This window comes from Bufo gargarizans, chromosome 7 (assembly GCF_014858855.1).
Source record: "Bufo gargarizans isolate SCDJY-AF-19 chromosome 7, ASM1485885v1, whole genome shotgun sequence".
Lineage (NCBI taxonomy): Eukaryota > Metazoa > Chordata > Amphibia > Anura > Bufonidae > Bufo > Bufo gargarizans.
Window position 1 is genome coordinate 193,945,563 of NC_058086.1, and position 14,667 is coordinate 193,960,229.

A 14,667-nucleotide genomic window follows, 5' to 3' on the forward strand; every position below is an offset into this window, starting at 1 on the left:
CAAATGCCCCAAATGCACTGTTTTACAATAACATGAGTAAGTTCCTCTAAATATAAGATAGATGTCAGCCAAAAAACGTTCAGTCATGTTCTCCAACGGCACCGGCGCTCATTCAGCTCAACAGACATTACTTCAAAGGAGTGTGCACGAAAAAGCAGCAGCCAGGCATCTATGGCATCCCTATGATGCTAGAGAACCAGAGGTTGGATGTCACTGACTTACCAAAACCAAAAGTGGACCCAATTGTGCCCAGGACCTATTGTGTCACTTATAATAGGGCATGGAAACACACAGAAATTCTATATTATTATTAGAATTAGTGGAAAATTAAAGTTTTTTTGGGGACTTAAACAATGATGGCATACCAATATCAGCCACCCATACATGAGCCTCTGTGCCTATGTAAACAATGAAGGAGCAACGCTCTATGTCATCCTGACGGGGTGGAGCATGACAAAAGGATTTAATGCTCTGCCCTGTCCCTGGGTCTTGCTCTGCCACCTTAGCGCTTGCACTAGGCAGCCAGTCACCATCAAGGGCACCTCAATCACCACCTGGCCGGTGTCTGCTGTAATAGAGTCTGCCCTGGAGAATTTGGTGCTGTTCTCCCCTTCACTTCACTGCTAGCCCAGGGAGGCATCTGCTAAACCGTGAGTAACCGATGAACTGTTGCACTCATCGGCCCACCGTGAACCTCACGCGTTCTCCCCTGTGGACTGGCACGCTGCATAACACAGAATATCAGTTTTGCCTAGGGTATTCCTTTAAACAGGCTCCAAACCCTGAGATCCACTCTAAATATATGCACTAGACGTCAGACCCATGGCTCAGCATTTTCCAGCAATTTGACTTTGATCTGACAGATTCCAAAAGCGAATCATCAACTCCAGAAGTTTTCAGAACAAAGACTTTTGCAACTGTAAATTACTAAACTTTATACCGCCCAGCGAGATCTTTTAAGGACACAGTTCTTTCTTACTGTAGAGCTGTAAGAAGTGTAAGAAGAAAATGGCATCTTCCTGAAAATTCCCCATTTATTATTAATGTGTTATGTATTTTACCTCTTAGCTAAAAAGTAAGAAATATATATAATTATGCTGTAAGCAAAACCACAAAATAATGCAATTATGTTTTAAAATATTGCATATGCATTGCTGATACCCCGTTCCTGACAAGCTGCCTTCCATTAATCCATGCTAGGGTACAATATAATCTTTTTATGAATAGAATTACTTTATATTGTGTATGGCTATTGTATGACATGAATTATCTCCAACCCGCCGGCCATCAGGCACTTATTATGCCTAAAATACAGTGAAATGGGCATTTATGTACCATATAACATTCCTGGGGGTCTCTGTGATTATATATGGCAGCTACAGAGCTATAGTTGAAAGAGTATATATGGTGGCTCACCAATTTACTGTAAACAACTGGATTTAAGGTGCTTTGCTTCACCCAAGAGCTATGAAGGTACAAGTAATGGCTGATTAATTAACAAGCACTCTCAGCATCTGAAGTTGCATTAAAAAAACAAATATTTTAATTATGGAAAAAATAAAAATTGATCCAATTGGAATTAACGAGAATGCACCAACGGTATATTATCCTCAGTAATTCATAAAATTATATCACTCTCATTAAGTTATCAACACAGCATCACATAATTTCATATAAAACTTCATAAAAAACTCATATAATTGGATCAATGTTATCTCGTGATACTGAAGCGGAAAGTTCATAAATTACATAGTTGGTCCAGAATAATCACAAAATAAATCCCAAATGGACTTTATATATATTTTTGGGACTTTATATATATTTCTCGGTACACTTTGGGAGATTTTTGGTATTTATTCTGGATTTATGACTAACGGACCAACTATGTAATTTATAAACTTTCCGCTTCAGTATCATGAGATATCAGATATAATCAGGGAACCGAATTTTGTATTTTGATTCAATTATATGAGTTTTTAATGGAGCTTTATATGAAATTATGTGATGTTGTGTTGATAACTTAATGAGAGCGATAGAATTTGATGAATTACTGGGGATAATATACCGTTGGTGCATTCTCGTTAATTCCAATTGGATCAAATTTTATTTTTTACTTAGTTAAAATATTTGGTTTTTTAATGCAACTTCAGATGCTGAGCGTGCTTGTTAATTAATCAGCTATAGAGCTATGCTTAACCACCAGTTCTTATACTGATGAGATATAACCACTGCATGATCAAATGATTGCCATAGATCCTTCTCAAGTTTCTCTGGAAAGCAACTAATTTTGCTAGGAGAATCGAAGAACATGTCCTACAAGAATGGCTCAAGTCCGACACCAACAGAATTGGAGCCACTCCTTCCAATTGTCTTTCCGTTCTTTGCGGGGGGGGGGGGGGATATTTGTAATATGAGGCATAGGGGAAGGGTTCTAATTATTAAGTCTTGGCAATTGCAGCCAGAGGTTAGCTGTGAATCGCAGCCATTCTCCTGCGCAGGATGGTCATCGCTCCAGCATCAATGTATTGTACATTGCCTCAGCTCGTGTCCTACATTTATGCCATCATGTGGATACAGATTAAACGTTCTGTCCACCATTGCAAGCATTTTTCTCCAATGCATCTAGAATAAAACATAAAAAAATCTACCATTTTGTGTATACAGCTCCAACACATATCTCTGTGCCTTCATATTTACAGATTATGGACAAACCCTGTGTAGTATGATCGTGTCATATGTAGTGTTGAGCGAACTTGTGTTTTAAGTTCTGCGTCCAAAGTTCGGGTTCAGGTTATCGAAGAATCCCGTTATGGATTCCGCTACCACGGACCATAACGGAATTTGGAATCCATAACGGGATTCTTCGATAACCCGAACCCGAACTATGGATGCAGAACTTAAAACACAAGTTCGCTCAACACAAGTCATGTGTTAGTTGATCCCTTTCTATCAGTTCCCTCTTTTACTATCTGTAGGCTAACAAGAGGCACTGGTCAGATAGTGTAGAGAAAAACTTGACTGCAGGTTCAGACTAAACACGGTTGGTATGTAGTCTGTTACCATGGAGACACATAGGACTCCATTGGAGCTATAGAAAGAAAGCATAGGATATTGCTGAAAACTACTTAACAAATTTCTTCATTAGTGGTTGTAGATTTTAGATTGATAGATTTAGTTTTGAGCAATCCAAATGGTTGCTAAGGTGGACAGAGCCTTTCAAGAATCCAATTGTGATGCTAATGGGTGTCAATGTGATTTACCGTAAGTATATAGATGTGACTCATTTGTAGAGAATGCATCAAGGTATGGATTTGCTAAGTTTTCATCAATAAATGAAACTAATATAATTTAATGAATATATAATAATACAATGTACGGTAAATAGTAAAATAAAAAAAGAGAAAAAAATTACAACTTGAAAAGACAAACAGGAGATTTTCGCTGGCTGTACATGATACGTGAGAAGTTTCCTGTTGGCATAAAAGTCATTTATGAAACCAAAGGGAACAGTGTAATGAAATGCTTCAATTAACTCGGATGCTATATTCTTACTTGGGAATTTCCAAACCAAAGCCCTGTCCACCACTTGCCATTCTCCAGACAAAGATAAGCATTATATGTTGTTTAGTGATCCACTTAAAGTTTTTATAATAGCTAGAGATGAGCGAATTTATAGAAAATTCGATTCTGCTGATTCGCCAAATTTCACAAAAAAATTTGCTTCACTTATGTAAGTAGCGGGCGCCCCCGTCATTGTACCCCTTAGATGTCGCGTTCATACATGATCGCGGCATTTGAGTGTAAAATTAACAATAAAATTTAAAACCTCTATTTGCTCACAATGCAAGATCTTCAAGCAAGATGGAGGCTGGCGGCCCGTCGCGAGCAAATGGAGGAGGTAAGTTTGAATTTTTTAGTTTTTTATACTATTTCAGGTTAAATTGATTCGCTGACACGAAGCACGAGGAAATTCAGCTTCTAGGCGAATCAAATTTATCCTGAAATTCGGATCGAATTCCACTTTGTGGGATTCGATTATCTCTATTAATAATGTCTATCTTGCCAGGTGGGGTTGCTGTCATATGAAAGAGAAAAGTTTTTTATTATTAACCCCTTGACGACCAGAATGTTGTTCCAAATAATGTTTGCATTTCTTGCGTTACCAAAATATTTTTTTCGCGAAACAAAGGGATGTTTTTAAAATCTTTCTTTTTACAAAAATGTTTTATTAGAGGTACAAAAAGTTGAAAAAAAAAGGGTTTTTATTCTTTCAATTTGTCTAATGACAATAAAGCATATGAATAGGTTCTCTATTTTGTTTTGGTAGTTCTGATATAATATGTGCAGTTTTTGATTACGGGGAAGCTGAGGTGACGGTTTGTGCTGCCATTGGTGGTGTTTTTTTTATTTTATAATGTTTTATACATTTTTAACTTATTTTTCAATATATTTTTTAACAAACTATATTCCCCATAAGGTTATAAAAGAGGTACGGACTAGTCTGTGTCAAATCCCCTCAATAAACAAAGGTCCACTCCCTACGCCTGGAGAAAAAAAGATTTGTTCATAAGAGGCTGCAAGCATTCTTTACAGTAAGGGCTGTACATTTCTGGAATAGCCGCAGGATCTTGTTACAGCAAATACACTAGATGGCTGCAAAAAAGGTTTGGATAACTTTTTATTTCAAAATAACATTGAGGCTTATGAAAATGTATAGAAATCATGTTCTACACACCCCTTCCCTTTGGCTCAACCCCTCCCTAAAAGGAACATGGACATTGATCCAGTGATTGGCTCTGATTCCACATCTGGAGTTGGCAGGGATTTTTTTTCCCTCACAGGGTTTTTTTTTTTGTCTTCCCCTGGATCAATTCAACAGAAAACAGGTTGGACTTGATGGACTTTTGTCGTTTTCCAACCTTAACAACTATGTAACATCCGGGGGGAACAGCCCGCTGTTGTGACCTCAGTTTCTGGTACAGCTCCTCTGGGTCTGCTAAGACCCAACAAGTCTGTCAAGCTGGAGAGGTAGGAAGAAAAGGACGCTGAACTTTACGTTGAACATATGGACCATAGAGGGCGCACTCTATGGTCCATACGCTCAACGTAATGTTCAGCGTCATTTCCTTCCTACCGTTACCCAAGTGGCAGTGTGGCCCCTGCCCAAGGCGATCGGATGAATCTAGGCTGCACCAACCGATACTTGTCTTTACTTGGCCTTCATTGCGGTTGCGCCCAATTGATGCTACCACAATAGGTGAGCAAACCATTTATTTTAGTAGAAATTCGATTTTCTGAACTTACTTACCCTATGAGCGCCTTTCTCTATCCTATTGGCCACTATTTGCAAGCTGGGGAGGTGACAGTGCTGCTGGATCTTAGCAGACCCAGATGAGGTGTGATCATAGGGTAAAATAGAAACCACTTCTGCTTGTTCCCGGCTGTCAAAGTCATCTGGTAGATTTCAGGGTAAGTACAATGGTGCGAGATTAAAGCCTGCAACTAAGCAACAAAAATGTACATTGTTTCGTCATTTGGTCACTGTTGGTTGTGAGTCATTTGTGGCACCTTCTGTCGGTTCTCCCCATGTGATGTACTTTCATAGCGTGTACTAATAATCATACCATACAGTGGTAAATTTTAAGCACCATACATTATAGTGCCCAATTAATATTTCCATACATTGACCAAATAATGCTACCATAGAGTTGGCTGTAAAGACAAAGCTATACTACTGGACTCTATGATTAAGGGTGCTAAAAAAACACACCCAAAACGCATCAGTGAGATGTAAGACCTGGTTTGTAACTGCTTTTTAATGGAGAAGAAATAAAACGGAATGGATTTTACCAACACCGGCGGCTGGAAATTGTCTACATTTGTCGCTGTAAAGGCAAAGCTATACTACCACCATATACCGCAAAAATAACATACAGTAGAGTGTCATGGTATCAGTATTGCTGATAGTTCTCCATCCAGCACTCATCGAATAACAGTACATACATAAAGTAATCTATTAACAGCGTGTTGTGATGCTGCTGTATCAGTGGATACTCTAAACAGTAACCCAATTAAAGAGGACCTTTCATGGGTCCAGACTTTATAAGATAAGTATCACGTTAGGTAGGGCATAAAGCAGGGATCCTATAGTGCTTACTATTATTCATGGGCACAGCTCCATTTGCCTGCTGTGCCCTCCGGTATTTTCCCTGCTCAGTATGCTAATTACTAGCATCGGAACAGGGAGGAGGAGACTCCAGGGTTTCTCAATGGACATCTCCTTGTCCCTGGTTGTAGCACTGTCCAAACACAGTGCAGAGCATCACAGCCAGGGAGAAAAAACCTCCCTGGCTGTGATGCTCTGCGATGCGATTGGACAGTGCTACAACCACTGAGAAAGACTCAGTTTCCTCCTCATTGTTCCGATACTCGCCAAAATCAATGGGGGGCCGCAGCGGATAAACGGGGGGGGGGGGGGCTTTTGAAAAAAAAAAAATGCCATCATGGCATCAGTGGGGGCCGCCCTATAAGGTAACACCCTAATTAGACTTTTGAAAAACTGATGAAAGGTCCTCTCTTACATAGCCTATACCGGAACATAGGGTCTAAAGGATTATGCTCTATTCACCCTATGTTTCCTGTGGCATGGTGAATCCCCAGGATGAGATCACCCTGAATAGTTTCACACTAATGATGACGATGTACCATGCAGAGGTTGGCAACAGCTAGACAGTAGAATAACCAGGGGCAAAGTGAGAAGCAATGCCTAGAATGAGCCACGTAGTGATGTGGTGCTGTGTGGTGCTTGCTAAATAATAAATAAATGGCAAAAAAATGTAATAAATAAAATAGATATATCTATATCTATCTTAAAATCTTTTATTATAATTATAATTATTTATTTTTTTATGTCAAGGACAACAGGGTTGCAAATCGTGCAAATAAGGACCAGTTGGGAGCAAGGTAATTAAATCAAAGAGGTTGCTTTTCCTCAGTATGCACAGAAGATTAGAAGTAGCTCAATACTTCAATACTACATTAAAGAGTCCATTAATAGACCTCTATAGTCACCTCATCAGCAATAACACATGCATGCGTAATATGCCTTAGGCATGTCTTATCTGTAGAGATCACAGGTCTACTGGTCTCATCATCACTGCATAGATCCTACTGGATGCCGACAGATATGGGAAACAATTGTGTCATTTGCCAAGACTAGACTAATGACTATATGTAGCTTGGGGGTGATTATTAAGACATACCTCAGAGTGTTATCTCTTCAGATCACTAGACTACAGAATATTTGGACTACCTCAAAGAAGTGACTTAATACCTTCTTGTAAAGACTTCATACCTGGATTATAATGAAGATGTAAAACACGTAGGAAGGTCTGACTTGTAACATTTTAGGAGAGCAATATATTAATCAATTGATAGAGAAAATAATTAATAGTCATTATTCAGGGGCCAAAGTTAAAGTTCCTGGCCCCGAAATTAAAATCTATTCCAAATCCACCATCCTCTATGATAACATTTATTAGCACTGGTTTCCTATACCAAATCCACCCCCTATGATTGCATGTAGTAGCACTGGCTTCCTTGGTTGTGGTAGAGAGGCCATTGGTTCCCTCAAGTATCAGATCCATTTTGTGATGGACAACCTGTGAAATCCAGATCCCTATTGTCCCTATAGGAAGCAATGATATCTTAAGTTAAAGATCTGTATTGACTTCCATTGAAAGAATACCGATAAAAAGTATCACTAGACTATAAAAGACGCATCAAGGTCAATGGTCCAATGGAGATCTGTATTTCAGATTTTATTGATGTCTTTGGGATGAATATTGATCCAAATTCAGTTGAGTCTACTGACTTCTATGACAGAACAGAGATAAATATTCCAAGTCTGTACTTTTTGGGTTCTGTGGATGTAGATATAGGGTTTGTCTATTGGGGTACTGCAACCTGGGTGCTCTTTTTTGTTCATCTCTATACAAAAGTTCAATTTGTACATTGCCTTATATGATAGCCAAATACTGTAAATGTGAAGATCAAAGATAGGACAGGACATAATGGTTGACATTTAAATTGCCCAATATTGCTTGTTACCTACAGTGGATAGCCTTATAATATCAAATTGGCTCTTGGTGGGAAGGGCATTTTAGTGCCACACTAATTGCCCTTCTTTCCACATTTTATGGATTGCTCAAGTAACATCTCCTGGTCTCCCCTAACAATTAGGGGAATGGGTAGACCTGGTAAATGGTTTGATGGACAGTTCCCAATACATAAAGACACCCAAGAAACGGAAATTTATCCAACTAGCATATAATCAGAAACAATCAAGGACAAGGACACATGGCTGAAATATGTATAACTTTATTTAATTAGAACAAAAATTGGAGCAATTAGCTACTTACATATTCTAGACTGTGTTGGCCATACTTCTGTTACAAGTGGCTTCTGCCTGACCAGTTAAATCATGTCCCCCGAGGGGCTACTTGTCTGGACAGTAATATAGAGCATGTGTTGGATTTTGGCGTCAGGTCTACTTCTTCTTTATATAATAGTCCTTTGTGAAAGTAGTTAGCAAATGAAGCCAAAATCTTGAAATATATTACAATACTACAGGTAATGAACTCCCAGTGTTAAATGTAAAAAAGTTTTCCCAAGAAAAGCCATTAGCAGCAACCTTTATAGTTATACCACTGGACCTTAAGCTAACCTCTGTCAACCCTTGTCCATAAATGCTTCACCCTTTCCAGGAGTCTGTGTTCCCGGAAGATCTTCCTTGTCTACAGCAATAAGAATTTATTACAGTAGGCAAAGCTAATGGAAGAGACCCTGACCTCACTTGCACTAACCATAATAATTCCTGCAATGGAAGTTGTAGACATGCATGACCTGTGGAGACTGATGGTCATCTCCAACAGAGAGAACCATCAATCAGCTATGAAGTGTGTTGGCTGCAGATGATCGGAAACACATGATAGTTAGATTTGGAATAATATAAATCACAAAACTCAGGACTAGTGTTGAGCAAATCGAAGTTCACAAAGTGGACTTTGAGCCGAATTTTAGGGAAAGTTCAATTCGCCGCAAAGCCGAATTTCCTCATGCTTCTTGGTAATGAATCAATTTTCCCTAAAATGGCAGTAAAAAATAAAAAAATCATACTCACCTCATCCATTTGCGAGTAAAGATCCCACTTGAAATCTTGAGCGCTGTGACATATGACATCACCATGCCGGCCAGCGTGGTGACATTACGGACCACTTGAGATTTTGCGCTGGATCTTCAATCAAGATGGCCGCGGCAGACTCTTTGCAATCAAATTGATAAGTTGAGTATTTAATATTTTTTTTAACAGATTAGCCCCGAAAAGCCCTCAATGGTCACCTCAGAAGCCGCAATCAGCAATGAACATGGCATCTGACGGTTCAATGATGGGGGGTGGCGCAATCGCCATTCCTCGTCATTGAGCCTGCTACTCACAAAGAAATGAGTGAAGTAATTCATCACATAGCGAATTTATTTGTGAAATTTGGTGAAGCAGCCAAATCAAATTTATAAAATCTTTGCTCATCTCTACTCAAGAACATACGTCGCAGGGATTGCCTGGGAAGTCTTTTTGAGGGCATCACAATCATAGCCGTAGATTTGTATGACATGTAGTGCAGATAGAATTATTATATAGAACTGGAAGAATTTGTGTCTTTTTCCTCTTTTCTGCTTGTTTGGCCAATATATAATTTTTCTCTTGCTTGCTAAGCGGGGGCGGGCTTCCTGGTGGGATGCAAGAGCTGTGCTAAGTGCTCTGAGCCAATTAGATCTTTTCCCCTGCTCCTCCTCCTCCTCTCTCACAACATAATTACAAGTGCTCCTCCCATTCAAGTGAATGGAACAAGCACTTGTAACCACACTGCACCGCCGCAACTTCCGAGATGACACGCAGATGACACGAAGTAGTGCTCGCACAAGCACTGCCTCCTCTTCAAACAGCTGATCGGCGGGGGTGCCGGGATTCCTACCCCCTTAAATCAGAAATCGATGACCTATTTTGAGGATCATCAAGGGAACTTTAGACAGCTAGAAGGTCATAAAGATGGCACTTTTCCCCCGATACTATGTGGGACAATGCAACCATGGATATAAATATACTTATTAGCATATTGAGATGTTCATCTAATGTGCGATTCTTCAACCATTGCAGGATTTAGTAAAGGAATCCATAATCTACAGTTACATATGTAATCCTTGGACAGACATAGCCAGGAATTTGGGTAACGTCATTTCACCCCCACAATAGATATTTCAAGTTATTTTCCAAAAAGCAGAGAATGGAATAACTTAGATTATCCCCCCCCCCCCCCCCCCACCTCCACATGCCAAAAAAAGGATTAATGTCTTCAGTGGGTAACTGAAATGATGAATGCACACATTAAAATTCTGTAGCTACTCTCATCATTTCAAGGTCCATTTGTAGTTCAGATAACACAGCGCACATAGGCACAAAGATCTGCATGATGGTGGGTCTGCACACTTGCAGATAAGGCACTAGTTAATGGATGTCGGAATTTTATCAGCTCTTTCTAACAAGTTCATACACTTTAGTGCTAGTTGTCTGTAAAACATGAAATTAATGCAAGCTAGAGGAGAGCTTTACATTCTATGGCCGTGCTGCGCTGGAGGCTGAGAGGTTATCATCTGGTACATTGCACCCAGGATCATCGCTTCTTCTCCGAGTCTTGGTGCTCTTGTAAAGTAAATATTAGAAATAAAATAAAAATAAAGAACCGCAAGGTTCAATGTGACATTGCTTTCCGTGTCTATTATTACTAATGGATTGGACTTGAGCAGAAGGTTGAGTGACTACATGTTTTAATCACTTTTCTAAGAAAGTTCAATAATTTAAAATATTTGTTTCTACCGCATCTCAGGTTCCATTGACATAATAGAAGTTTTGCCGGTCATACACTGTAGCAGTGGCGTACATAGAAAAGTAAGGGCCCCATAGCAAGGATCAAACCAGGCCCCCCACACAGGACCGAAAGGTTTCCGCGTAAACCCCTTTCAATGACCCTTGGGCCATTTTCCCACTGCCTCATTTGCTAAAAGTTGTTCCTTTAGCGGGTAAGGTCCTGACCACATTTCCACCCCCAGTAGAAGAGGGGATGATCCCACCTAAGAATGGGCCCTCTCTTGTCCTGGGCCCCATAGCAGTTGCATGGTCTGCTGCTATGGTAGTTACGCCCCTGCACTCTAGCCATTGGTTGAATTCTCATTTGACTGACCACTATCCCTTTTGACTCCCCCATTCTCAGTGTGTATGTGTTCTGAATGAGGACAATATCACTGCCAGACAACTCTGGATGCAATGATCATGTTAAAAGTCAACAGCCAGATATTTGTCCCATCCTCTGGCACCATATCTGTCTGTCCAGTCTTGACCCAACTAGTTTACCACACAACCCTTTGCTTCTTACATTCTCCTTACCCTTGCTCCCAATATTATTCTATAATGAATCAATGTTTCGTTAACCCACTGCACCTAAAGGTGCCCATACACCTTCAAAGGCAAACAGATGGTCAATAGGTGGACAGCTAACTTACCCAATTTTCCCCATACACGCTCAGGCAGATATCTCAAGGTAGAACAAAAGGATGGGGCGCAAAAATTCCAGTTTGCCCAATTCTTCTCTACCTGACATCTTCAATTTGGGGAGAGTCGGAAGCTCCCCATACAGTCTAGTAAAAAACATTTAGAATTTTGCCCTAAATTAAGGCAGTTTTTCATATTTATTTTTGTAGAGCAGAACTACAAGTATAATAAGTCGTGCAAGTGCTTAAATGGCAATGGAGCTCTATTTAAAGGGGTAGTCTTATCACAGACAACCCCTTCCATATGGAAGTCTCTGATCAGCAGGTCCAGCTGTTGATTTTTTTTCCAGATAAAGCAGAGGCCAACCAGATATTTTCCCTGCAAAAGGCTGCTTGAGAGAAGTCCTAAGTGGTACTGCAGTGATTGGGTGGAGCAGCCCTGTAATGGTATGACAAGGTAGACAGAAACCAGAGGAACACCATGGAGTAAATAGTAGATAAATTTTACTTTTTTTAAAAAAAAAGAGATTTCAGGTAACCGGCCGCTTTATCTTCTGGATAACCAAGGTGCACTAATGTCCATTCACCAATATACTTCCAAGACCATAAAGGAAAATAAGGCCCCATAGTTAAAACACAGTCCAGAAATCTCAGAACAAGGCTCATTACACCAAGATTTAGGAATGTCAGGGATAGACACACCATATGTAAAAGCTTTAGAGGGGCCCAGGAGGTAATGCCACCCTAAAGGCAGCTAGCAACATCCAACATTGTATGCAAGAAACTTATCTAATGAATTTCATGGGTCACGACAACTGGTGGATTGAGAGACATAAGGGAGTGTCCCATGATGAGCCATTGAAGTGCAAGGGGTCTGCATACCAGCACTGGTTTTCACGCCCTACGTTGCATGAAATCCTTGAATATAGGACTTTGGTGTTGCTACCAAGTCATGAACTCATTGATATCAGTGGGATCATATTTCCTTGCTGACCACAGCTCATTGTTATAAAACCTGGCGGAGGTTCAACGATCATCAAGAACACTAACGCCACGGGGAGCATTTATTTTCTCAGCGCTCAGGATAAATGGGATAACATGGGATCTGTGAAGAAGAAGTCCAATATTACCAAGAAGATGGAGTCTTTGCTTCAGCCAATCCCACTTAATGAAGTGTTTACATCTGCTCCGTGACCCGAGGGCGAGGGACATTATAGTGAACAGCTGAAAGAGTCACCATTTCACAATGACTTCATTGAAAACTCTATAAACAGCTTTCATTCCCGGAGCCGAGACCCTTGTCTTCTGCTCATGACTGCAACGTTCAACAATGTCAAATATTTTGACATGTATATCCACATGATTCGTGTTTATGGTTCATTGGAAATCGGGCTCTCTTGTCTAGCGGCTCATGTAACTTAATAATGAATGCAAATGAGCAGCAATCATGTGGAAGATATCAAGAAAAACTGTCGGCTAATTTTACTGACACTAATGTGTGTTTTGCACCAAATAACCAGATAATGAGATGTAACTACTAATATATTGTGTAGACCAGTGCAGATCTATAAAAGGTTGTTCTTATTTTTGTACTTAAAGAGCACCTGTTTTCAGGATCAACCCTATCAACCGCGGTATACCGCCTGGTAGTCTTAATCTTCGTCTTGTGAAAACCGGTTGTGGTGTTCTTGGGAAAAAAATACTTTTATCTAAATATATAAAGAAGGACGTATATATATGTGTGTGTGTATGTATGTTCCGCGATCACTTAAAAACGCAACCATCGATTTCAACGAAACTTGGTATACACATCCTTTGCTACCTGGAAAGAAATCTTGTGGGGGTCATCCGCCCCTACACAGCAGCTGAATGGAGTTTGCTCCAGCTGTTTTTGCTACACACATATTGCTCTGTAACTCAAAAACTCATCGATCAGTTTCTACTAAACCTGGTGCACATATCACTTACTATCTGGGGTAGAATACTGTGGAGGTAACAATGAGTTTCTGTCTGTCTCAACGTCTGTCTGTCTGTTCTTTATGCGCGACCAAATGACTGGACCGATCTTTACCAAATTTGACACACAGGTACATCTGGTGTCCGGGAAGGTTTTAGACCAGGTCTCAGCTCTCTAGGACATACCGTTCCTGAGATATTCCCAAAAAATTACCCTCATTAGCCAATACAAGCCTGCAAGTCTTTCTCTTCATATCCTAACTGCCATACACACGGTCACATGTCCCTTATCAGCCAATAGACGCTCGAAGGCCCTTAGTCTCCACATACACACAGTTTTACTCCAGGTTTCCATAACAACTCAGCCATTTTTCTTCACTGCTGTAGGTCAGCTTTATGCTAGGGCTACACGACGACAATAAGTCGCACAACACATAGGGCACATTTACACTGCTACATGTGTTGTGCGACATTGATGCTGCACAACAATTTTTAATGATAGGCTATAGTGTTGTACTGCGACATGTGACATGCTGCGACCGCAACGTGACAGTCGCAGAAAAATGCTGTAGAGGTCACTGTTAAGGCATGTGTATATTTCGGGGCACCTACCCTACATGGAGGTATGCTTATATATTAAGCGGCCCTTTTGATCTTTATGTACAACACTGTAAGGGGAGACATTACCTATGTGAGTACATTCACTATTATATCGGCAGCTATTGAATTGAATGGGGTTGTGATCCTGGGGCCGGGGTGGAGGTAACCTGTGAGTTACGTTGCGAACCCATCCGGTTCAATGGCTGTTACCCTGAAATCTTTGGTCATGCGACAGGTGTTACTGGCAAAATAGCGGTGTAGCCCAAGCCTATAGTTGAATCCCAGCCTGCTGTACCCTGTTTAAAAAGCCATACTCACCTGCTCCCCAATCCGTTCCGGCTCGCTGGCTCTCTTCTGCAGTCTTCTGGTCACCGTGGTATAAACTTCTGAATGGATGGGGTCATGTGTGCCACTGCAGCCAATGACTGGCCTCAGAAGTGACGTGTCCCCAAGTGGCATGTGAATCAGCCATTACATGCAGCTGGATGACACGTCACTGCTAAGGTCAGT